Raw genomic sequence first — 23,579 nt, 5'->3', positions numbered from 1 at the left:
GCCGGCCGCCCTGATTAATACAGGCGCCGCATGCCCTGCCCACTGATCGGACTTATTTCCACGATCAGCTCGCGAGTCCTTATTGACCGCTTGGGCGCCAGACGCCCGCGCCTCCCTGCCTGGGTGTACTCACTGTATCCATCTACAACCCTGTCCTGATGACGATCCCGACTAACGGGGATCGAAACGCCGTCGACTCTACAGCATAAACAATACGACGCATGTCACTCTTTGTGCTCCTGTTCAAATTTATGCAAACATGTTTTAAGTGATTACTACTTGTTGTTCACGGGGCCTTTATTGATGTACAAACTTGGTTCTATGCGCCGATCACGCTGTTCACTTGAGCACTTGCACCTTCACTATCATCACTGTATATAGCATCACGCACCAAGTGCCACTAGGGTTGTCACATGATCTGTTCTGTACAGTGCTGTTCAAAACTGTATTACCATGTGAAAGACCTCTCCCTGTGCCTATTTGGTGAATAATACCACCTTTGTTCTAAAAAAATCCAGTGACTCCTTGTTTATTAATTTGTAATGCAGACTGCATACATTACTTAAATTGTTCTTACATGATACCTGTTGGGAATTGTTTCTATTTACTCGAAATGCAATGGGCATTCAATGGAATCTGGATTTAATGTTCAGGATTGTAAAATTCAAACACTGTGTGAACCTTATTTTGTTGTATAATGATTTATGACCAATACAAAAATGAATAATGTATGAATGTAAATTACACATTTTATATTGGAATGTTCTTAATTTGAATTTTTGAATGAAAGATTGATTCAAAAAAGAGAAAAAAAAGTAAACAAGATTTTGTTTTGAAAATAAAATTCGAAAGTTTTTCCAGCAACAGTGCACAGTGGTCGGGTGTGATTTCACTCGAGAGAGAAGGTACTTCGTACACAAGGCATGTAGGTGTGTATAATTGCACGTTTCCTGTGCATTTGTACCCACTTGCGGTGACATGCCTGGGGAGCAGGGCACGGCCAACGATAAGACCTCTGTGGTTGCATTGGTTGCATTGTAATACGGTGGGCGGAGCTTTCTCACCTGCGATAGTCGGTATCGGGCACCGGCGGGGGGACAGGGGTTCCGACTGGCTTCTTAATCAGGCTCTATGGGCCCGATGTAGGTAAACTCCAATTTACCACTTCTTAAATACCGAATCATACCGATTCGGTATTTAAGAAGTGGTAAATTGGAGGGGGGGAGATGTGGGTATTTCAGAATCGGTAAATACCGAATCTGTAAGATTCAGTATTTACCGATTCGGTAAATACCGAATTGGTATCTCCCATTGATTCCTATGGGCCTTGAAGCCCATAGGAATCAATGTGCATTACCGAATCGGTATTTACCGATTCGATAATTACGGATTTCTGCAAGGGTGCAGGGGGTGTCACTTTGACACCCTCTAGCACCCCCAATACTGGCTTGTGTGCCAGGTGGCACACAGACATGCCCTAAGGGCATGTCTGTCTGTCACATGGCATAGGTGTGCATGCACACATGTGCATGCACACCTGGATTCGGTATTTTAACACCCAATTGGATTGGGTGTTAAAATACCGAATCTGAAGGGCCTGTCGGACTGAAAGTAGTCCCACTTACATCCCGATTTTTTAAAATCGGTAAACTTACCGATTCGGTATTTTTCCGATTCGGTAATTTTACCGAATCAGTAAAATACCGAATCGGAGAAAAAAAGGTCCCCTACATCTCAAAAGGCCAAATACCGGTCGGAAAGGGCCGAATTCGGCCGTTTCCGACCGGTATTGGTCACCTACATCGGGCCCTATGTTCGGGGATTGTCATGGAGATGGGGAAAATACATAAACCAATGACAGCGGATTCTCCCTCCCTCCTCCCAGGCATCTGTTTAGAATCATGTCTGAAAGAGCCCAAGCGAACTGAGAGAGCAGGACTAAGGAAGATATTGCAGTATCGCCTTTGGCTAAACCTAAGCAATTCCTTCTATTCTTTTCATGACTGTAGCACGATTTTGCCTTAGCAGCAGAGTAGCAAGGGTGAAAGGAGTATTCTAATATTGTACATATTGTACATGCACTCTTCAAAGCAAACCGGAGTGTGGCAGTTCACCACAATGATCTTAATGGAAAGGGGCGACCACTCGGTCCCCCCGAACGTATGGTGGAGTACCTCGATCCCCCCGGGAAGCCATTTTTGGGCGGGAGGCGTGTCTCGGCTGGTATGCCCGAAGCGGCGTAGCCGGGGCGCGCTTTTTCCCGCCCTAGAGTGGGCTGGCCTAGACACCGACGTAGCCAGCCCCGCCCGAGGGGCGGGCAGGGGCGGGTTCTCGCCCGCCCTGAAGACGGATAAAAAGAGACGCAAGACCGGAAGACGCCCTCTTGTTCTTGTGCTCCGAAGCTGCACCTCCTCGCTACACGTGAGCTCGGGACAGAACGAAGAGCCAATTTTGAGCGTTTTGATCTTTGTTTTTGTCTTCTAGATACTTCCTCGGAGAAATGCCCAAGAAAGGCGCTAAGAGAATGACGACCGACCAGATGGTGCGGGCCCTTTGCAAAGAAGTGTCCGACATAAAGAAACGGTTGGCGGAGCGGGACGGGGAGGAGGGTACGGGCCCTGCGCCGGCTGGAGGGAGACCTAAGAGGCCGAGAAGGGTTCCAGCCGGTGGAGACGTCCCGGTTCCCTCTACCCCGCTCGAGGCTCCGATCCCAGTACCGATTGAGGGGGATCCAATCCCTGTTGTCGTCACCCCGACACCCAAGGGAGACATGCCGCCCGAGCTGGCAGCACAGCTAGCAGCATGGTTGGGGGATAGTAGTGATGGCGCCACGGCTGCCGAGGCACAGGCGCTGATAAAAGGACTTCGTGAGAAAAGGGAGGCAGCTAAAGACAAGCCGCAAGCGGCAGAAGCTGCGTCCGGTTCAGGTAAGCGGCCATTGCCGATTGCAAGGGACGAGTCAGCACCCTCTCGTAGAGAGAGACTGGGACAACATGTGCCTTTGGCTATAAAGGAAAAGATCTGGGCTGGGGAGTATGTGAATATTTTCTCCTTGCTTGTTGACCATTATGATATGGAGCATGTTAAAGGTCAGAAGGACTTGATGCATCCAAGTGTTTGGCGCGCAAAAATGGCCGCCTTTAAGGTAAATGAGAATATTGGCAACTGGGGCAATGCGTGGGGTATTTTTACATCGATTTTGGGGGAACGTAGGCCCGAGTTGCTTCCTGAGTTTCCCATTTATCAATCACGAATTATGGGGTACTCGACATCGTATCAAGGTAACCATTGGTTTTGTTATGATAATCTGTTCAGGAAAGAGAAACAGCATAACAAGAGTTTGACTTGGGATTGTTACGATTCTATAACATGGGATAAAATGAAAGAATCGGGAATGTTAAGAATGCCATTGGTTGGGAGCAATGTTATTGATTACTCCCGCCAAAATGGGGGGACGCCCTTTCGACCAAGTACGAGCACCGACGACCAGTCGAGGCCCGCAGGCAATACAGGGAGGAAGGGTTTCTGTTTTAATTTCAACAAAGGTAAATGTACCAGGCCTCCGGGATTGTGTAAATTCAAGCACGAATGTAGTACGTGTGGGTCGTCCCATCCTGAGTCAGCATGCAGAGCCAGAACGGGTGAGAATGGGGGTAAGGGAGGCGCCAAACAGGTCTAAGCTAGGCCGAGGGGCGCCTTTACCAACCCCGATTGATACCTTGGCAATGATTCCCTGGCTCAGCGAATACCCGGATCGTACTTCTGCCGGGGTGCTGCGGAACGGTTTTACACATGGTTTCCGCATCCCGGTGGGGGACTTTCAGGGGGTAGGGATGTGCAAAAATCAACTTTCCGTTTTACAACATACATCTGTAGTGCATGAGAAAATTCAGAAAGAGGTTAGCCGGGGACGGGTTGCCGGCCCGTTTACTGCACCCCCGGTACCGAATTTTTGTTGTTCCCCGTTAGGGGTGGTCCCCAAGAAGGACCCAGGTGAGTTTCGTTTGATCCATAATCTGTCTGCTCCACATGGTCTTTCGGTGAACGACGCAATTGATCCAGAAGTTTGTTCGGTGCGATACGCATCGTTTGATGAGGCAGTAGCCATCTTGAATCGCCTGGGGCCCGGGACGTTGATGGCGAAATCAGATATCGAGTCAGCGTTCCGGTTGCTCCCGGTACACCCAGACGATCAGCGTCTTTTGGGATTCGGGTTCCAGGGGTCATTTTACATGGATAAATGTATGCCAATGGGTTGCTCTATTTCATGTGCTTATTTTGAACAATTCAGTACTTTCCTGCAATGGGTGTTTACCAAGAAAACAGGTTTTCGAAATGTAATGCACTACCTTGACGACTTTTTGTTCCTGGGCTCCGCCGGAAGTCCCGAATGTGCCCAGGCCTTAGATGAATTCTGTGTGTTGATGGGTCATTTTGGCGTGCCATTGGCACCCGGTAAGACTATGGGTCCCACGACTTGCCTCGAGTTCTTGGGGATCGAGTTGGACTCAAGGGAGGGGTGTTTCCGTTTACCAGCTAGCAAAGTGTTGAAATTCAGGACAGCCCTCCAAGTATGTTTAAACGCACCTAAGGTTACACTGCACCAGTTGCAACAATTAGTGGGAAAGTTGAACTTTGCCTTGAGGGTGATCCCAATGGCTCGCCCGTTTTCCCGCTCGATAGCCCAATCAATGGTTGGCTTAAGAGAGGGTCATCATCGCACGAGATTATCGGCCGAGGTCCGCCAGGACATGCAGATTTGGTTAGCATTTTTGGCGGACTTCAATGGCCGAGTCGTCTGGAACAAGCCAGCCGTGTCCTCCGATGAGCTTGGGCTATGGACAGATTCAGCAGGAAGTATAGGTTTTGGCGCCATCTTCGGCACAAAATGGTCTGCACAAAAGTGGCCCCTATGGTGGCACGAGAAGGGGCTAACGGGTAATATAGCTTTCCTTGAACTATTTCCCATTCTGGTGGCCCTGAGAACATGGCCAGACGGGTTCAGAGATCATTCTGTCGTGTTCTGGTCCGACAATATGACCGTGGTAGAATGCATCAATAGTCAGGCAGCCCGTTGTAAATTGATTTTGAGGCTGCTCAAAGAAATTGTCTTACTGTGTATGCAACTGAACGTGATATTCAGGGCAAAACATGTCCCAGGGGTGATGAATCAGGCTGCTGATGCACTGTCTCGTTTTCACATGCAGGCTTTCTCGGGTTTCCTTCCTTCAGCGGACCCGGAGCCGGCACCCTTCCCCGAAGCTCTCTGGTCTCTCGGTGCCCCGAACTTCGTCACCTCGTGGGAGAGAGTCTAGCACCCAGGACAAGGAAGGCATATGAAGGGGCGTTTCAGGCCTATTTAGCCTTTTTGGGGGCAGAGAGAGGGGGACTGTGGGGTCAGGAAGAGTGGGTAGTTCTTTTTCTGATGTCTTTACGTAGGGCTGGGAAATCGGTGGCTACGGCCCAAAGGCATCGTGCCGCCATTTCTTTTGTTGCCAAGGCCCATGGCATCCAGGACCCAACAGCGTCTTTTACAGTACAAAAAGCGCTGCGTGGGTGGCAACGCCTAGAGGGTCGTAGAGTAGACGTAAGACGACCGATAGGTCTGGTTAGGTTGGCCCAGTTACTGGCCTCACTCCCTAACACGTGCTCGTCCCCTTTCGAGACCTGTTTGTTCCGGACTGCATTTACGCTGGCGTTTCACGGTGCTATGAGAGTTAGTGAGCTGGTTGCAAGGAACAAACAGGACGTGTCGGGGGGCTTGTGCAGGGAACATGTCCAGATCAGGGGCGATGCGATGATTGTCTCCTTTCTCAGGTCCAAGTCCGACCAAGACGGGAGGGGGGACTGCACGATCATTCGCCGGACCCCCGGATCCTCCATGTGTCCGGTACAGTGCTTAGAAGACTACCTAGCACGAAGGGTGGCATCATGGGGGGGGACATTGTTGAGGCATGCAGACGCCACCCCACTGACGAAGTTTCAGTTTCAGCGGGTGCTTGCTATGGCCATTGCCGCAACGGGCTTGGACCCGGGCGAATTTGGGACCCATTCCTTTCGGATAGGGGCTGCCACTGAAGCTACAGCCAGGGGTCTTAATGTGGAACAAGTAAAACGTGTGGGGCGTTGGTCCTCCAATTGTTATAAGAGGTACGTGCGATTGCACATGTTGTGAAGCTGTAATCATGTACTCACGCCTCTTGTCTTTGTTTATTTTCAGTTTCGCAAGCCTACGAGGCAGGGCGGACTGTGCAGTCGACCCAACACCAGGCCAGCGGTTGCACATCACCGGCTGTAAGGAAGGAGGTGTGGGTCGTGGGCCACTCATACGTGAGACGGGCCGCGGACGTATTCAAAGCAGGTGACATGATTCACGTACCTGGGGAATACGGGTACAGAGTGTCCTTCTACGGAAGGGGTGGTCTCTGTATTGACCAGTTTCAGGCATTTTTTGAGGGTTTGTTAGAGCGGATGAGGTCACCGCCGTCCATAGTCATAGTGCATTTAGGGGGTAATGATCTGGTCACTACCGGTAGACGACTTCTCCTGGAGACTATGCTTTCCACGGTAAGTTGGTTAGCAAGGAGAGTTCCGGGGTGCATAATTGCGTGGTCTCATATGATCCCACGGAAAGTATGGCGGGGGGCTATCTCGATCCCTGCTTTAAATCATTCTGTTAGGAAACTGAATAACAAAGTGAGTAGGTTGTTCCGTTCCAAGACTTTGCATTCGATCTCGCATAGTTGTATTAATGATGACAGTATGTATCTGGGGGATGGTGTGCATTTGTCGAGGGTGGGGAATGAGTTACTCATAGGAGACTTCTTAGCCTGGTTAAAATCATTAAAACATGACCTTTAGGTAGGAGTTTGGTGGGGGGTCCGGATAGCCGGTCAACTATCCGGACCTGTGGCGGTAAGGTCATGATCGGTGAGCACTAATTGGTAGATCCCTATGAGTGGGCGTCACCCAACACGGATGGGAGCGCTCGGGAGAGGTGGCCATTGGCCCCTCAGTGGGGAGGCGGTCCCGTCTAAGGGCGGGTCGCCGGAAGTAAAGGAAAGGCGGTCAAGGCCCCTTCCTTTGTAGGAGGGGTTACAGCCCCCTCCTGGGGAATTTCCCGGGGCCAGGGTCATCTGCGACGGCAGATGCGGTAAGTTGTGTGGGATGGGGGGAGGTTCACGATACCTTCTAGATACCACACACAAGTCTTCGAACGACCTTTAAATGGCGTCGAGTCTTAAGTGCCCCCGTCAAGTCAAGGGAAATTGTTAGTAGTTGCACTTGAGGTAAGCCTCTGTGCTGTCGCCCCTCACAAGTGGGAGGGGTAAGTCTGGTTAGGGATCTTGACACCGGTTATGACCTTGCCGTTGGCCCTTAAACGTTAGGATGTACAATTTCAGTGTTTCTAGAGAATGTTTTTGTAGGATGATAGTTCGGCTAGGAGAAACTCTGTATTAGAGAATATGTTAAGGTTAGCCAAACATCGCATTGTGATAATGAAATTGTACATAAAATGAAACGTTTAATGTTTTAATTTTTTGTTTTAATAAATACGGCCGGGGGAGGGTCACTCCCTCCCCACATCCAAAAACTTCAAGAACTGTTTCCGGTTTCCCTCCTTTTGGGGATTGTGTTGAGAGGGGGTGGCGGGTATCTCAGCCATATGGAAAGGGGCGACCACTCGGTCCCCCCGAACGTATGGTGGAGTACCTCGATCCCCCCGGGAAGCCATTTTTGGGCGGGAGGCGTGTCTCGGCTGGTATGCCCGAAGCGGCGTAGCCGGGGCGCGCTTTTTCCCGCCCTAGAGTGGGCTGGCCTAGACACCGACGTAGCCAGCCCCGCCCGAGGGGCGGGCAGGGGCGGGTTCTCGCCCGCCCTGAAGACGGATAAAAAGAGACGCAAGACCGGAAGACGCCCTCTTGTTCTTGTGCTCCGAAGCTGCACCTCCTCGCTACACGTGAGCTCGGGACAGAACGAAGAGCCAATTTTGACCCACCCACCAGCCCCTGAGGACAGCAAGTTGTTGTCCAATAAAGTGAATTTATAAGTTTGTTGTTCCATTCCGTTTACAGGCTGTGAAAGTACCAGTTTGTTGTTGATCATAATAAAGTATGGTGAATATTGTGTAAGTTGTTTCGATTAAAATGATTTGATGTAATGTTGCAATTTTAGCATGTTCCTTCGGTCGTAGCGACCAATGCTTTTGTAGGTTTGAATAAAAATTGTCGTATTTATTTTTGGTAGGCGGTAAGGTCATGATCGGTGAGCACTAATTGGTAGATCCCTATGAGTGGGCGTCACCCAACACGGATGGGAGCGCTCGGGAGAGGTGGCCATTGGCCCCTCAGTGGGGAGGCGGTCCCGTCTAAGGGCGGGTCGCCGGAAGTAAAGGAAAGGCGGTCAAGGCCCCTTCCTTTGTAGGAGGGGTTACAGCCCCCTCCTGGGGAATTTCCCGGGGCCAGGGTCATCTGCGACGGCAGATGCGGTAAGTTGTGTGGGATGGGGGGAGGTTCACGATACCTTCTAGATACCACACACAAGTCTTCGAACGACCTTTAAATGGCGTCGAGTCTTAAGTGCCCCCGTCAAGTCAAGGGAAATTGTTAGTAGTTGCACTTGAGGTAAGCCTCTGTGCTGTCGCCCCTCACAAGTGGGAGGGGTAAGTCTGGTTAGGGATCTTGACACCGGTTATGACCTTGCCGTTGGCCCTTAAACGTTAGGATGTACAATTTCAGTGTTTCTAGAGAATGTTTTTGTAGGATGATAGTTCGGCTAGGAGAAACTCTGTATTAGAGAATATGTTAAGGTTAGCCAAACATCGCATTGTGATAATGAAATTGTACATAAAATGAAACGTTTAATGTTTTAATTTTTTGTTTTAATAAATACGGCCGGGGGAGGGTCACTCCCTCCCCACATCCAAAAACTTCAAGAACTGTTTCCGGTTTCCCTCCTTTTGGGGATTGTGTTGAGAGGGGGTGGCGGGTATCTCAGCCATATAAATGTTTCGAGAACCATAGAACAAATTCTGAATTTTTGTCAAAATCAAAAATGTACAATGAACACATAAGGAGCTGCGATGCAATCTTTGTGAGAAGAAAAGCACACGTGCAATAAACCATCCCCCCAAATACGAGCAGATTAAAATTCGTAAGCACTAGTGGCACATCAAAACAAAGTTTATGTTTAATAAATATAGCCACCTATGTAAATGCTCCAACCGTTCCCTCAGTAATAGAAACATCCTGAGCTGTGGAAATAAGACTATGGTAAAAAACAATGAAACACCAATGCACTAATGTTTCCTTATGTACCCCTACTTTCCCATTCACCCTTCATCTTTATGCCTTCTGCATAGCTAAAAGACTATTCTGTCTTAAAGAGAAGAAAACAAACCTGGCCACTTCTAGGCGCTCCCAGTGAGATCAGGGGTAGTAAGCGCTATATAAATGCAATTACAATACAATACAATAGGAAGACAGGTTATTTGTCCAGGATTTCACACTTAATTTAGATGGGGTTGAAATCGTGCCTCTAACTGCACAAGCCTACATCTGAACCCCAAGACCACATCTCTGATCACATTCCTTTGCCTCGTAAAATGAAAAGGATGAACACATTTCCCTGTGGCTATTATATGGTAGAGTAGAAGGGGCCTTGTGTCTGTGGGCATTATACTTCCGAACGTGGCATTGTGATTGCCACTGCCCTTTCAAACACATGGTTAATAATATGTTAATACGTGCAAAGGTTTTTTATTTTTAAAGGTATACACTTTAAAAAACGTCTTTCTTTATTTGTCACATAGCACCAAAATTAATTTTAAAATGTTCCAATATGACCATGCGATAAAAAAGTTTCATTCAGAGAAGAATTCCAAGTGTGCCCCTCGAAGCGACAGATTTGCCTGCAGCGACCACTCGCTCAATGCCACGGGATCTGTAAGCCACACGAGAAACTGGTTTACATGTGACAATGCTTAATTTACCACAAAATGCATGTAAACCAGGGGAAGACCACACAAGCCTTCAAAGCTGCAAAGTGGACTGTAAAATAAAATATACCCAACTTTGACCAATGTTACTGTCCACTATGCTGTAAATTCATGAATGTATCAAATGATTCAACAGAGGCACAACCACCCAACCCAGCGTCTTCTAGACCCGCCGAGAGTGTTGTCGCCGGTGTGCAAATGTCAACTTCATTTTTGTCTTGAAAAGTTGACAGATTTCCATGATCCATGTTTGCCCATGAAATTGGTAGCAATCGCTCTATAAAACACAAAAATAAAAAATACATTTTAGTTCTCCTACCTTGAGATGTTCTAGACGAATTTCGTCGCTCTTTCACAAAATAATCCTTTCCATCTTCCGCCTTCTGCTAATTAACCAACTGTTTCTTGTTAAAAGATCCACATTTCCAATAAAATGTGTTTTGTCAGGAATTCCTCCTCCCATTTAAGTGTAAACCGTCTCAGGCATTCATGAGCGTTCTGGACTCTGTTAATCATTACCCTGCATGACTGGAGTACAGGAAGAAAGGAGGCAGTGTTTGGGCACCTGGGCCCGGTGAATCACAGCCGAAAGGGGCGGAGGAGGTGGTTTACTGCAGATAAACTCCTGGACTGACTGATATGAGGCAATAGCGACTCTACTCCAGCAAATAAGGGTGGAGTAAAACCTGAGGCACGATTACGGAGGGTACACAAACAATCCCAGAAGGTGTAAATAAAAAATATGCAATTTCGTAGTGTAAGTGAGAAACCGCATAACTGCCAGGTAGCCCATTTGAAGTTCTACGTGTGAGCCTGAGATATTTTAAGTCAACATCAAGTTGCACACTGGGACGTGTAGTTTGCCTTTCAATGCATAAATAAAAAATGCATTTATGTGTACACACAGAGAGGGGCTTTGGATCAGTCCTCTTTATCCATTGGTATGTTCAACTATAATTCCCATTCTGCTTTCTCCCACCAAAGCATAAAGCATGATGCGATGAGTCATCCCACTTCAGTTATTGGTTCACTTACTCTGTGATTGCCACTAATAGTACCGTTTCTTTGATCCTACAAGAATCATATTTTCTTGTCAGATGCCTCCAAACTAAAGATCGTACCTATGCCTAATTTAATCATACCTGTCAGGTGAGAAGCACTCTGAATGAGAATGAGAATTATCTTTATTCGCCCGCCATAGTGCCTAATTTGTAAAATAATAAGTGTCAGGGCCCTGACCAAGAGGCCACAGCAGCTTGCACCACCCATCGCCCCTCTCATCGCTGCCAAAACAACTACTAACCATCTCTCTCACCTGCAATTGCGACAGTTCAGATTATTCCAGGTCCCCAAAGCTAAAGGAATGGCTGGGGATGCAAGTATTAGTAATTTTAATGTATATAGTATTCATAATCAATCGTCGTTCTGCTCATCTCTAAATTAGATGAACAGCGCCACCATGTGGCAGACTGTCACAAGTGAGGAGTTCACAATTAAGGGGCTGATTCCGATTTCGGCCGGAAGGGCTCCGAACCATGTTTTGAGGCTTTCCTGTAGTGTAGTTCCTAGTTTCCCACTAGGCCCTGCGCATTGGAATAACATAAACAGTAGTATCGACGTGGAACTGCGGATATTCCAGGCCTCCACTGACTATGCTAAACTTAATTGGGTTGTGTTACCAACTAGCTCAGAGGTCACTGGAAACTTTCTTCTCTGCATAGGAAGTGATCAGCTTCCTTGGCACAGACAAGAAGGGATTCAGTTTTCCAACAACCGTGCAACATGACAACTTTGCTCCTCAGATCAAGAGTCAATCTCTAGGGTCGTGTGAAACAATAGACATGTATTTCACTCAGTCAGTCTAGTGCAGTTTACTTTCACAAGATGTAGAGAATAGAGAGACGGGCGTTTGTCAATAAAGGGTTAACATTTATTGCACAGTCTTTCTTCTCGTACAAGAGAAATGTATTGCCACAACTGCAATAATTGTTATTATAAAAAGTACGTACAGTAAGATAAGTATTGCGAAATAGAACTGTAAAAGCATTGATATGGTTTCTTAGCCATACAATGGTTTAAAAGTAATAAAACATATATACAGTCATATATACATTAGGCTAACATACTCAACTGGTGCTTCTAACTAAGCCTACCCCAGTGTGCCTGACCTAAGCCTAACACGTGAAAAGGGGAGTAAGTAAGTAGCTTAAGTTAAGTTGGTTTTGCCAAGGTTTGTTTCAAGAATTCTCGTCTAAGGGTTTAGTCAACACCATACCTCTGAATAGAATGATGGAGGATTGGTATCTCCTTCAGGGGTCTCTCTCGATATCCCAGTCACCCGCGAGGGTAAACCGGAAGCGCCGGGACTGGATTTCTCTGCACGAGAAAGGCAGCGGCTTCTCTTCAGCGCGTCGAGGAAGGAGGGGGGACAACGTCCGCGGGCAGCTGGAATCTGCTGGATGTCTTCGCAGAGGGACGGCTGTTCAGCTCCTTAAGCGTACTGCACCATAGGTCGCGCTTTAGCGGCGATAATGGTATCAGCAGCTTCACCACCACAGGATAGCAGGCTGCAGCGACAGAGTGCTAGACTTACTAACACGGGGTCTTGCAGGCAGCCAGCATCAGCAACAGTAGCTTGCAGCTCACATTGCTTAAGGCAACGTTGGTAATATTTATACCTGACAGGTGCCGGGTTTGACGCAAGTTTGCTGGACATAAGACGTCAATTAAAGATGTCACTAGGAAGTGATAGTTATCAGTTGCTCATTAGAGTTCCATTACTAATCAAAACATAGCAAGCGGGGATTTCCAGGTTTGCTGAGTTTTTATCTTGTTGAAGAACTCGGAGTGTTATCTAGGAATATCAGATAGTGACTACTGCTCTGTCATTGCACTAATTGGTCGCAAAGGAAGTGGCAGAGAGAACTATGCTGGAATGTGGCTCTGTTCGTGTGAGGCCAGAGATGACTTTTCAGAAAATCGCACTTGAACGGTTATGCCAATATAGGGAATAAATGGATTTATAGCGGAATAGGGGCATAAGGTCACAGTATCGATCAGGAACCTAGATAAACACGCAACACCCACTCCACGGGTTAATGTCCATCAAAATTACTAAAACTAAAGCAATTAGATGCATGTGGAACATTGCCCACCCCAAAATACATAAATGCATTCGAAATAGGCGCACTTGTAATACATGGAATTTAGGTACTGTACGTTTTTTTTAAAAGCATAGAAATCATTCAAATAATTATTGCATATGAAATCAATGAACGATAATGCATAAAGAATTACACATGAAGTATCTCTGACAGAAGAAATGCGAGATAAATCATCACATAAAAATGTATTGTAATAACATATGTGCTAGAGGCTGGTGTAGTATTGTTATGTCTCTAGATGTGTTTAGAAATAGAAGTGTGAAGCTTCTGTTCTCTAAGAATAGTTTTTACGTTAAGCAAAGAATTGTTCGTGCCAAAAAAGATCAATGTTAGAAAAATTGTCCAATTCAAAGAAAATAGATTTCCAAAGCTCTAGGCAGTTTTTGTTGATCAAAACTGAAGGCCGAATTCAGAGTTCATGGGAACGCTGTGTGTCGGAAAGCTTCTAAAAGTTATTGTTTCTGTACGGGTGAGAACATCGTATCAGACAGGCTCTCAAAGAATTGGTCTACAAATTCAGGTGATAGTTCAACCAAATTAGATAGCGCTGTAACTTGGCAGGTGTGAGAATGATTGCTGTCATCATAGTCGGGAGCAGCAATGCTCACAGCTCGTTGTACCTGGATGATGTTGCTTTTGTCACTCGCTCCACTGTTACCACTTGGCTGTAGTACAGGAGTCTCCACAAATGCCGTCATCAGGATTGGTAGCCGCTGGGGACAACACAATGCGTGAGCCGTTATTGGACTGAGCAAAGTATCGACGTCCATTGGTACTGCTGATGGAAGTGAAAGACAGATGTCCAACACGCATTCATCGCCGCAAAGCATACACCGTAGCACAGGTAAAATGCAATTTTGCCATATCGGTCTGAATGAAAGGAACCAGGTCATGTTTAGATCTCTCAGCCTGGCCAATCCGAGGACGTTAGTTATCCTGTCCCGGTAGCGCATTGCTAGGATTGTCTCTTCCATTCCCATGGGAGCTATGTCTGAGCCGAGGCTTGCCATAACGAAGCAGGAGGGTCAAAAATAAAATTCCTGCGACGAGTCCCAAAAATAATGGTATGCCGCCAAAAATGGAGTGCACAAAATTAGGAAAGATTCCCAAAATTGCCTGGAAGGGTGTTAGCAGTCCCGTAAAGACTGTCTTAAATATGCCTGGGATGCTTGTTGCACTAGACATGTTAAGGAGTTGGCTGAACATTTCTACGAAATGCACGGGGCAATTTGTTGATAAAAGGTCATGAATTTCAGTAGCTGTCCTTGCAACTAGAAGATCATACGTCTCTTTAGATGACGTTATAGGCACTGTTGTCTGTAAAAGTACAGATTTGACTTTGCTTAATGTATCAATTCGTATAGAATAGAGATTCAGACGAGGCCAGATGGGAGTCACTATGTCTGGAGGCCCACTCGGGAACAATGCTTGCATACAGCATTTGACCATGGACGTTACTTCTATTAGATAACTTTTCCCTGGCGTGAGGCCACAACATCTGTGATCCGTTCTAAGAATGTAACTCCCGTTTGCGAGTTGCATAAAGAAGGGCTCTATCTGAGTTGCAGGTGTGACTAGCTGGTGGCATGAAAGGTTGTTTGAATTTCCATCACATGCTCCGTGTAAATTAATACCCTGACACAAAAGTATACCGCTTAGTGAATGTTTACAGTTCTCACCACTAAGAAATACATTTTTGTCACTGTCACTATAGCAAGAATGAGTGTATGGTAATTTCCATATAGATTTTACATATCCTTTACCCAATTGTTCATACTGGCCAGCAGGTATGTACTCAAGGCACTTTTTAAATCGGAAAGTTGTTATCGGAATTGTGATAATTCCGTGTATTATCCATTCAATGACAGGACTCTCTGACATTGTCAATGGTAATCTCTCGAGTTTTTCGATGCTCAGGATTGTATAGTCTGCTCCTTTCTGTGCCAAACTGATCTGTTTATCAGTAAGGTTAAAACTGGAAAATAAAGACGTTGTGTTTATTAAACGCCAAGGCACATAGCCTGAACGAAGATTTTGCAGCGTCCAGCCTAATTCTATAATAGAGCGTAATTGAGACTGGCAATGTTGTAACATTAGCAAATCTCTGTCTATCACATCAAAGGCAGAGGATACAATATTGTCCAACGAATATATTCTGGAAGACAGAGTCGTTAACCCATTGTCTACCACAGAAAGTGATTTCTCCAAATTAATACGATCAATTTCTCGTATTTTTTCAGCAGTTTCAATTTGCGCTACTTTCCAAGCCTCGTTGTAAGCAGCATAGATACTGGTCGCTATGAAACGCTTTTGACGCCGTTTGCGTGGTCCAAGAATGAAATCGCGCAAATCAGCACCATCTTTTAGTAAAGACAAGTGTTGCTTAATTTCAGCCAGTGTGGACGAAGTTAGCCATTCGAGGCAGAGTTTCCCTACACTGTATGTTGTTATAATCCCTGGATGTTGTCTCTGGGAGTATCTAGAGTCTAATCTGGTCATTTTTAACCCCTGTGTTTTATTTAGGAATCTATCTTGACAGCTATTTGTGTCTGTAGGCCAGATTAACCACTTTTTCCAATCAGGATGTGTTCTGTTGAAATGTAAAATTTGTGACACGTCTAACTCAATATCTGTGGTTGTATTCTCAGGTATTGGCTTTGGTATAGACGGTGTTTTAAGGTCTTTTATCTTAGCTAGGCCAAGACAAGATGTTTGGTGTATTGTGTCATTTAAAAATAACATTTGTTCTGGTATCATGCAGGTTCTAAACAGTGCTTCTATGCCTTGCACCTGCCAATCTTTTGTACCCCAAATTGTTTTCGTTTCAATATTATTTTTCCAAAATCAAAACCAAATGTCATCATTTTGTCATAAAATGCTTCTGAATATATCAATTTAGAATTTGTCAGCATTGTTTTCATTCCTGTTTTATCTAACAGTTTATAATAAAACGTTTCTGCATCACTGGTGTTAAACACTGAGAAGTATTTGAATTTCTCAAAAAATGCTTTAGAACTGCTTTTAGGTGGTGTAGAACAATGTTCCCATTGATTATACATAAAAACATTTCTAGGCTGTGCAGATTTATGCAAGTAATGATCCCCATAGTGGGTGTAACAGAATAACTGCTCATAACTAGATGAACCTTGTAAATAATCATGATCTGTGAATCTAGCTGACATTACTAAATCAGACATCATGTCATTAATACTGTTAAAGTCCCAATCATCAGAGAATGTACTTGGTGTCACAAAGTCACTTAAGGAAACCTTTAGTTGATGAGGATACTTCAGGATTTCGACCGGACCATATATCTCATAGTCTGTTTTCTCCCATACTACCCCACCAGGTATTGGAATTGCTGTGACATTTACTGTTGACAGTTCTCTTTTCTTCACGTGGGATGATCTGTGTGGTTTCAGGACTAAGTTCATGTTCTGACTTGCTGTGTCCATTCAATTGTAATAAACTTCCCTAAAATTAAAACTAAAATTAGGCATAATAGGAGTATGAATACCCCTGAGATAATCCAATGCTCAATCAACGGTGAATCCAAATATAGTTCTTTGATTTGTTGAAGGAGTCCTGTTGTATTTTCTTTAGAATACTTTTTTGTTTCTGGCATCACTTCGGGGTCGTTTAAATCTTCAGAGAAGTTGTCGAAGTTGATGAAATAACCAGAGGCAGTTCTGTCAATTGATGGGATTGTTCTTTCAATCTGTCTCTCGGTAGCACTTTCTGATGCCACATCATTGTAGACTGGTGTTGTTTCTTGACGAATTGTTTCAATCTGTGTTTCAAGAGGCACGAGTTCCATGGCATTATTGCATAGTCCTTCATTGTGCACTGCAGGCTGATCGAATGTGATGAGTCTTTCAGTTTGAACCTCTTGGATTGTTGCAAGTTTGGGTATTCTGTTGTTTCTTGGGAGTCCACTGGGCCTACTGTTGATTATAGGCCACATGCTTGTGGTTTTACCAGATCGATAGACACGACTCTGTTCTCCTTTTTACCAGCAAGGGGCGGTAGCACAACTGATCTTGTTCCGGTGACTGCCAAGACAGGTACTGCTTTTCTGTAAGAAGGCCCAAATTCCTTCTTAACCGCGATCTTTTCTCTGACTAGATCCCCAATCTTTGGAATCCAGACAGGCCTTGCTGGGGCTGTTGCGGGTGGTGCCTCGCCAGTGGTACTTGGCTGTTGCTTTAACTTTATGTTGCTTAATGATTTTCTTGTTTCATTCAGTTCCTGTAAAACAGCCAAACGATCCTTTACATCAAAGTGCTTTGTTTCTTCTTGTACCACTGACATCTGACTATCGAGGTCCTGAACTCGCATTCTAATTCCGAACAATAGTTCGTATGGGCTGAAACCTTTTAGAGAATTTCTTGGCATGTTGTTAAGACTAGTCTGGACACTTATTAAATGTTTGACCCACCCAGCGCCTGAACCTAATACCTTCGCTGTTATAGATTGCTTTATGTCCCGGTTTTTTCTTTCTACCACACTATTCCCTTCGGGGTGCGACGGACAAGAATACCGCAACCCAATTCCCATGCTAGCCATGGCCTCCTTATAGGCTCGAGAGCTGAAAGCAGGACCCTGGTCAGAATGGAACGTGGTAATTGCGTATGTGCCGATAAAGACTCGCAAATCTTTTATAACCGTTCTAGCGTCAGCTGAGCGCTGGGGCCACATCCATATGAACCTCGTACAGGAATCCACTGCTACCATGATATATCTATAGTTGCCGTCCCTTTGTAGGGGACCGCAGTGGTCCAGGTAAACGCATGCAAATGGTTTATCCGAGATGAGAAGGGGTGTCTGCGCTGGTCGTTTTACTGTTGATACTTTTATCCTTTGGCATATGTCGCATTCTAATACATACTTTTTAGTTTGTATTCTCAAGCGAGGCCACCAATATCTCTGTTTTAATAGTGATATTGTTGCGGATACGCCAGCGTGTGCAGAAGCAAGCCCTTCGTGTGCCGCTTTGATTAGTCCTAGTCTGTGTTCCCTGTTTGGAATTACCCTATCCCCCACTCCAGGGATTCGAGCAAAAGGAACATTATTTGTATCTGTTAAGTACAAGTACTTTTCAGGAAAGCCTTTTGGGAGTGTTTTCTTATCATTTTTTACTGACGTACTGACAGCTTGTAGAATATCGCTGTCTATTTTTGTTTGTGACCGAGTTATCGCAGCTACGGAAGCCGTTTGCACAGCTGCCTTCGCGGCTTCATCAGCCAATGAATTCCCTGCAACGTGAACGCCATCACGTTGATGACTCAGTGTATGTATCACGTGAGTCTTTTGTAGTTCTTTCTGTAAAAGAACTACCTGTTCCCAAAGCATTTTATGCTTTATTGTGCCACCTTTTGCATCTTTGAAACAATTTTCCACCCAATTCTGCAAGTATTCATTATAAGATTGTACGCAATAAAAAGAATCGCACACTATTAGTGTGGGGAATTCGCGATCGGTATTTTCTAGCGCCATCTTAAATGCTACTAATTCAGCTCGTTGAGCCGAGCAATCTCCTAGAGATTGCGTTTTGGTGACCAGTGGTCTAAATTTTCCTTTGTGCCAGCGACCTTTTACAATCGCGCACGCAGCACTGTAAGCTTGCTTACCCCCAACTGCGGGTTGTGCTGATCCGTCAGTATATATGTTACTTCCGTATTCTTCGAGAGGCAGGATTTCAATTGGCAGAGGACATTCATATTCATATTGTAAAAATTCCTGTGTTTTTAAATTAGGATCAAATTCATAAACTACGTCTGTTGCAGCAAGAGAATTAACCCACTGAATCCATCTCGGATGCAAAGCTTTAGCATTAGGAATGCTTGCTTTAGTTACCGCTTCTAAAGCCGGTATAGGAGTTACGATTATTATTCGTTTACCTTGTGCTAGGGGCCTTTCTTTCGCTACAGCAGTGTGAACCTTAGTTAGAATTTTCTCAGTTGAACTGAATTTTATTTCAGCCTTTGTGTACAAATGTGATTTGTAAGCTATTGGTACCTTTTCTCCCTCATTAGAGGTTAGGTATGTGAATCCGCATCTTCCTGGGATGACTCGGATTACAAGATCACGTGTGTTGTCACGTGTGTCTAATTTTGTTTTTGCTAACATGTCTGTTTGCAGTGATCTCAAAATTTCTGTGTGTTTTTGAGTCCAATTGAGTTGTTTAAAATCAGGTTTAATTAGTTCGTAGAGAGGTTTAACCCTCTCTGCGTAATTTAGGATGTAAGTTCTTCCGAAATTCAGAAAACCTAGAATGGATTGTAAATTCTTCAGCGTTTTTGGAGCTTGGAGTACAGCGCACTTCTCTAAGAAGTTGTCCGCTAGGCTTTTCCCTTCACTTGATAATTCGTACCCTAAAAATAGTACTGTCAGATGGGCAATTCGGGACTTTTTAAAGTTGAATTTGTAACCCTCTGCTGCGAACCCAAGTATAATGGTGTTCACTCTCTTCAAGTGAGTATCCAAGTCGTCATCTGTGAGATAAATATCATCTACGTAAGATAATGCTTCATCATCATAGATTTGTAGTAACTCTGTTACCCTAGCTGAGAATAGTCCTGGGCTGTTCTTGAACCCCTGTGGGAGTCGACAGAATTTTTTCTGCGACCCAAATGCTGAGAAAGCGGTCAAATGTCTGCTTTCTGGTGCAATGTTTTGACAAAAGAAACCATTAGATATGTCTAATGTCGTTTTATATTTTTTCCTAACTATGTTATTCATTAGGGCTGCACTATGCGAGTTTTGTACTGCAAAAGTTTTGCAACATGTATTAAGATGTCTGTAGTCCAAAACTAGACGATATGAATTGTCTGGCTTGGAGACAGGAAACAAAGGATTGTTCATTTGAGAGGTGCATGTTTCAATCACCCCCTGGTACTCAAGTTGATCTAAGATCTCCCTGACTTGTTTTTTAGCTTCTTGCTTTATGGGATACTGCCGTTGGGCAGTTGGTTCACTTTTTAGTTGGATTTTGTGAGGCGTTGAATCCTCATCCCATCCTACATGATTTTTATACAATGCCGGAGCCTGGGCTACTGCCCATTTCCTTGCATATGTATATTTTTTGTGAATCGGTATGTGATTCGAGAAGGCAGGCATAATCACTTCTTCGCCACGAGGGCACTCCCTGACAAACTCCGGGGGCCAATCTTTTTCAGCTAACAGAATATCATAGCCTTTTGAGAGCTTATCCCAAAATAGACCCTTAATTTTCCTAGTCTTATCACCCTCCATACGCAATGTTATTTGGTATATTTTATGGGGCTCGCTAAGTCTGGTGTCGGCAGTTTCAACCTGAATGTACTCATTCGTGTCCACTGTCTCCAGATGACTCATCAAGATCTTGCGCGCTATACTGATTTCTGCTGCACTGTCCAACATTGTCAATGCCCACTCCCCGTTTTTCAACTGTGTCCTCAGTATTCTCTGCATGGTTGATTACTCTAATACTGGCTACCTTCTTTTTCTGAAATTGAGATTTCTTATTTTGAGCAGGTTCCTTGTCTTTGGACTTGGTGTGCTCTCCTGGGTCTGACCGTCCTCTTCTTTCCGAATTCTGTGGAGAAGATCGAGAGGGACGTGTATCAATACTTTGATATCTATCAGGTTTTTATCAGATTATCCCTATTTCTAAGGTTATATCTTTTCTCAGAGGGCTCCCGCTGGGGAGACTGGCGTTCTCGAGTCGGAGTTCTTTCCCTCCGTCGAGGAGACCTTCCTCTGGACTGGAAAACTTTTTCCTTGGGAGTGGATTGTTTATTTCCATCCCAGCTCTTTTTAGGAGTGTTTAAATTATTTTTAATAAATAATTTTTCAGGACTTTCGAGCAGTTGGGGTTTTACTGGTTTCCCACCCAAGCTGTCTCTACCTAATTCTTCATAGCATTTTTCTATGATTTTTGCAAGCTCAACAGGATCTTTTATATCTGTTTCCCTCACTTTCTGGCGAATCGCCACAGATGCTGCTTCTCCTTTTATGTTGGCTAATAATATAGCCGAGACCTGCTTGAAGTCTTTCAGTAATTTCATACCTAGATTTAAAGCGGGCTCTGGACCGAATTCATTTTGAATCTGTTTTAGCACTTCTGGTATTACCGCCATAGACGGAACACCGTGTGTTTTTGTATAAATGGAAGCAAAGACTGTACCCCAAGTGTCACAGTCCTCCACGTGTGGTGCGATTCCCATAGGAAGGCAGATGGTCAAGATTCTGTGTTTCTCAATAGGGGTAGTATCAGGAAATACTGCCTCTATTTGAGTGATTTTCTGTGCTAACCAGAAAGGAATTTGTTCCCATTTTACGGGTGTTTTACCAAGACATGACTGTATGTTCTGTGGTGTAATTTTATTTGTGTTCCCCTGATGAGGGGTCAGCTGTGGTGTATTAACAGCTGGCTGGACTGTTGCAGTCCGCATTACATATTAGACTAATTGCCTATGTATTTTTATTAATGTGTTTAGCTGTACTAACAGCTCTTCTCTTGACATTCTTACAATGTCAGGATGTGGTGTGTAGCTGGCTAGAACCGGCCACGTGGCTCCTGGTCTACCTAGAGGACCGAGCCTAGTTATGTGATTATTGTGTTTTAGGGCGCCATTAAACCAGAGCAGGTGCTCTTGAAATTTAAGTGGGATTTCAATCTCCTCGAAAGGAGCGTACTCTCCCGGAGGTTCCTCTATTTTGTAATAGTGAAACTCTTGTGTTGTAGCGTTTGCCGCTGGAAAGTTTATCCATGAATAGAATACCTCTGTCTGCCGATACTCGTGAGCCTCTATCACGAAAATTACTGTACCACCTTGAGGTGTCAGTCCGTTTTCTATAAGTTTTAACGTTATAGATCTTCTTAAGTGAACCGGGATGATAATAGCATCCGGGTCTGCTTGTTCGGGACCTTGCTGAGTCGCGTCTACTGCGGCCCCAGAGGTTCCGTTATTTTCTGGCATTGTAAAAATGCAAGGTTTGCGGAGTAGGTCTCCAAGGAGACAAAGATTAGGTGCACAATATTTTGGAACACTGTATCCTTCAACGTTGAATAAACCGGAGCTTTACATAGGAATCTCTTCCTACTAAGGTCGGGCGGATTTTAACCTTTCACCCACTCCAGACGTCTATTGGAGTATTTACGGGAGAAAGGGGTCTGTGTGAAATATGCACGACTGAGTTACTCTACTGTCTTGCGTTAGTTTATCGCCTTACCAAACGTTGGGCGCCATGTAGTGTAGTTCCTAGTTTCCCACTAGGCCCTGCACATTGGAATAACATAAACAGTAGTATCGACGTGGAACTGCGGATATTCCAGGCCTCCACTGACTATGCTAAACTTAATTGGGTTGTGTTACCAACTAGCTCAGAGGTCACTGGAAACTTTCTTCTCTGCATAGGAAGTGATCAGCTTCCTTGGCACAGACAAGAAGGGATTCAGTTTTCCAACAACCGTGCAACATGACAACTTTTCTCCTCAGATCAAGAGTCAATCTCTAGGGTCGTGTGAAACAATAGACATGTATTTCACTCAGTCAGTCTAGTGCAGTTTACTTTCACGAGATGTAGAGAATAGAGAGACGGGCGTTTGTCAATAAAGGGTTAACATTTATTGCACAGTCTTTCTTCTCGTACAAGAGAAATGTATTGCCACAATTGCAATAATTGTTATTATAAAAAGTACGTACAGTAAGATAAGTATTGCGAAATAGAACTGTAAAAGCATTGATATGGTTTCTTAGCCATACAATGGTTTAAAAGTAATAAAACATATATACAGTCATATATACATTAGGCTAACATACTCAACTGGTGCTTCTAACTAAGCTTACCCCAGTGTGCCTGACCTAAGCCTAACACGTGAAAAGGGGAGTAAGTAAGTAGCTTAAGTTAAGTTGGTTTTGCCAAGGTTTGTTTCAAAAATTCTCGTCTAAGGGTTTAGTCAACACCATACCTCTGAATAGAATGATGGAGGATTGGTATCTCCTTCAGGGGTCTCTCTCGATATCCCAGTCACCCGCGAGGGTAAACCGGAAGCGCCGGGACTGGATTTCTCTGCACGAGAAAGGCAGCGGCTTCTCTTCAGCGCGTCGAGGAAGGAGGGGGGACAGCGTCCGCGGGCAGCTGGAATCTGCTGGATGTCTTCGCAGAGGGACGGCTGTTCAGCTCCTTAAGCGTACTACACCATAGGTCGCGCTTTAGCGGCGATAATGGTATCAGCAGCTTCACCACCACAGGATAGCAGGCTGCAGCGACAGAGTGCTAGACTTACTAACACGGGGTCTTGCAGGCAGCCAGCATCAGCAACAGTAGCTTGCAGCTCACATTGCTTAAGGCAACGTTGGTAATATTTATACCTGACAGGTGCCGGGTTTGACGCAAGTTTGCTGGACATAAGACGTCAATTAAAGATGTCA

General features: G+C 45.0%; 1 protein-coding gene across 1 annotated transcript in view; it reads right to left on the bottom strand.

Annotated features, from left to right (window-relative positions):
- Positions 1–10,534, bottom strand: part of GPR39 (G protein-coupled receptor 39) — a 1,208,112-nt gene extending 1,197,578 nt beyond the window's left edge. Inside the window, exon 1 of the mRNA XM_086957060.1 lies at positions 10,317–10,534. The gene's annotated coding sequence lies outside the window, so the exon portion shown is untranslated. The remainder of the gene's footprint in view (positions 1–10,316) is intronic.
- Positions 10,535–23,579: the final 13,045 nt, after the last annotated feature.

This window comes from Lissotriton vulgaris, chromosome 2_1 (assembly GCF_964263255.1).
Source record: "Lissotriton vulgaris chromosome 2_1, aLisVul1.2, whole genome shotgun sequence".
Taxonomy (NCBI): Eukaryota; Metazoa; Chordata; class Amphibia; order Caudata; family Salamandridae; genus Lissotriton; species Lissotriton vulgaris.
Note: the sequence above shows the minus strand (reverse complement) of the source record. Positions and strands in the feature narration are given on the sequence as shown.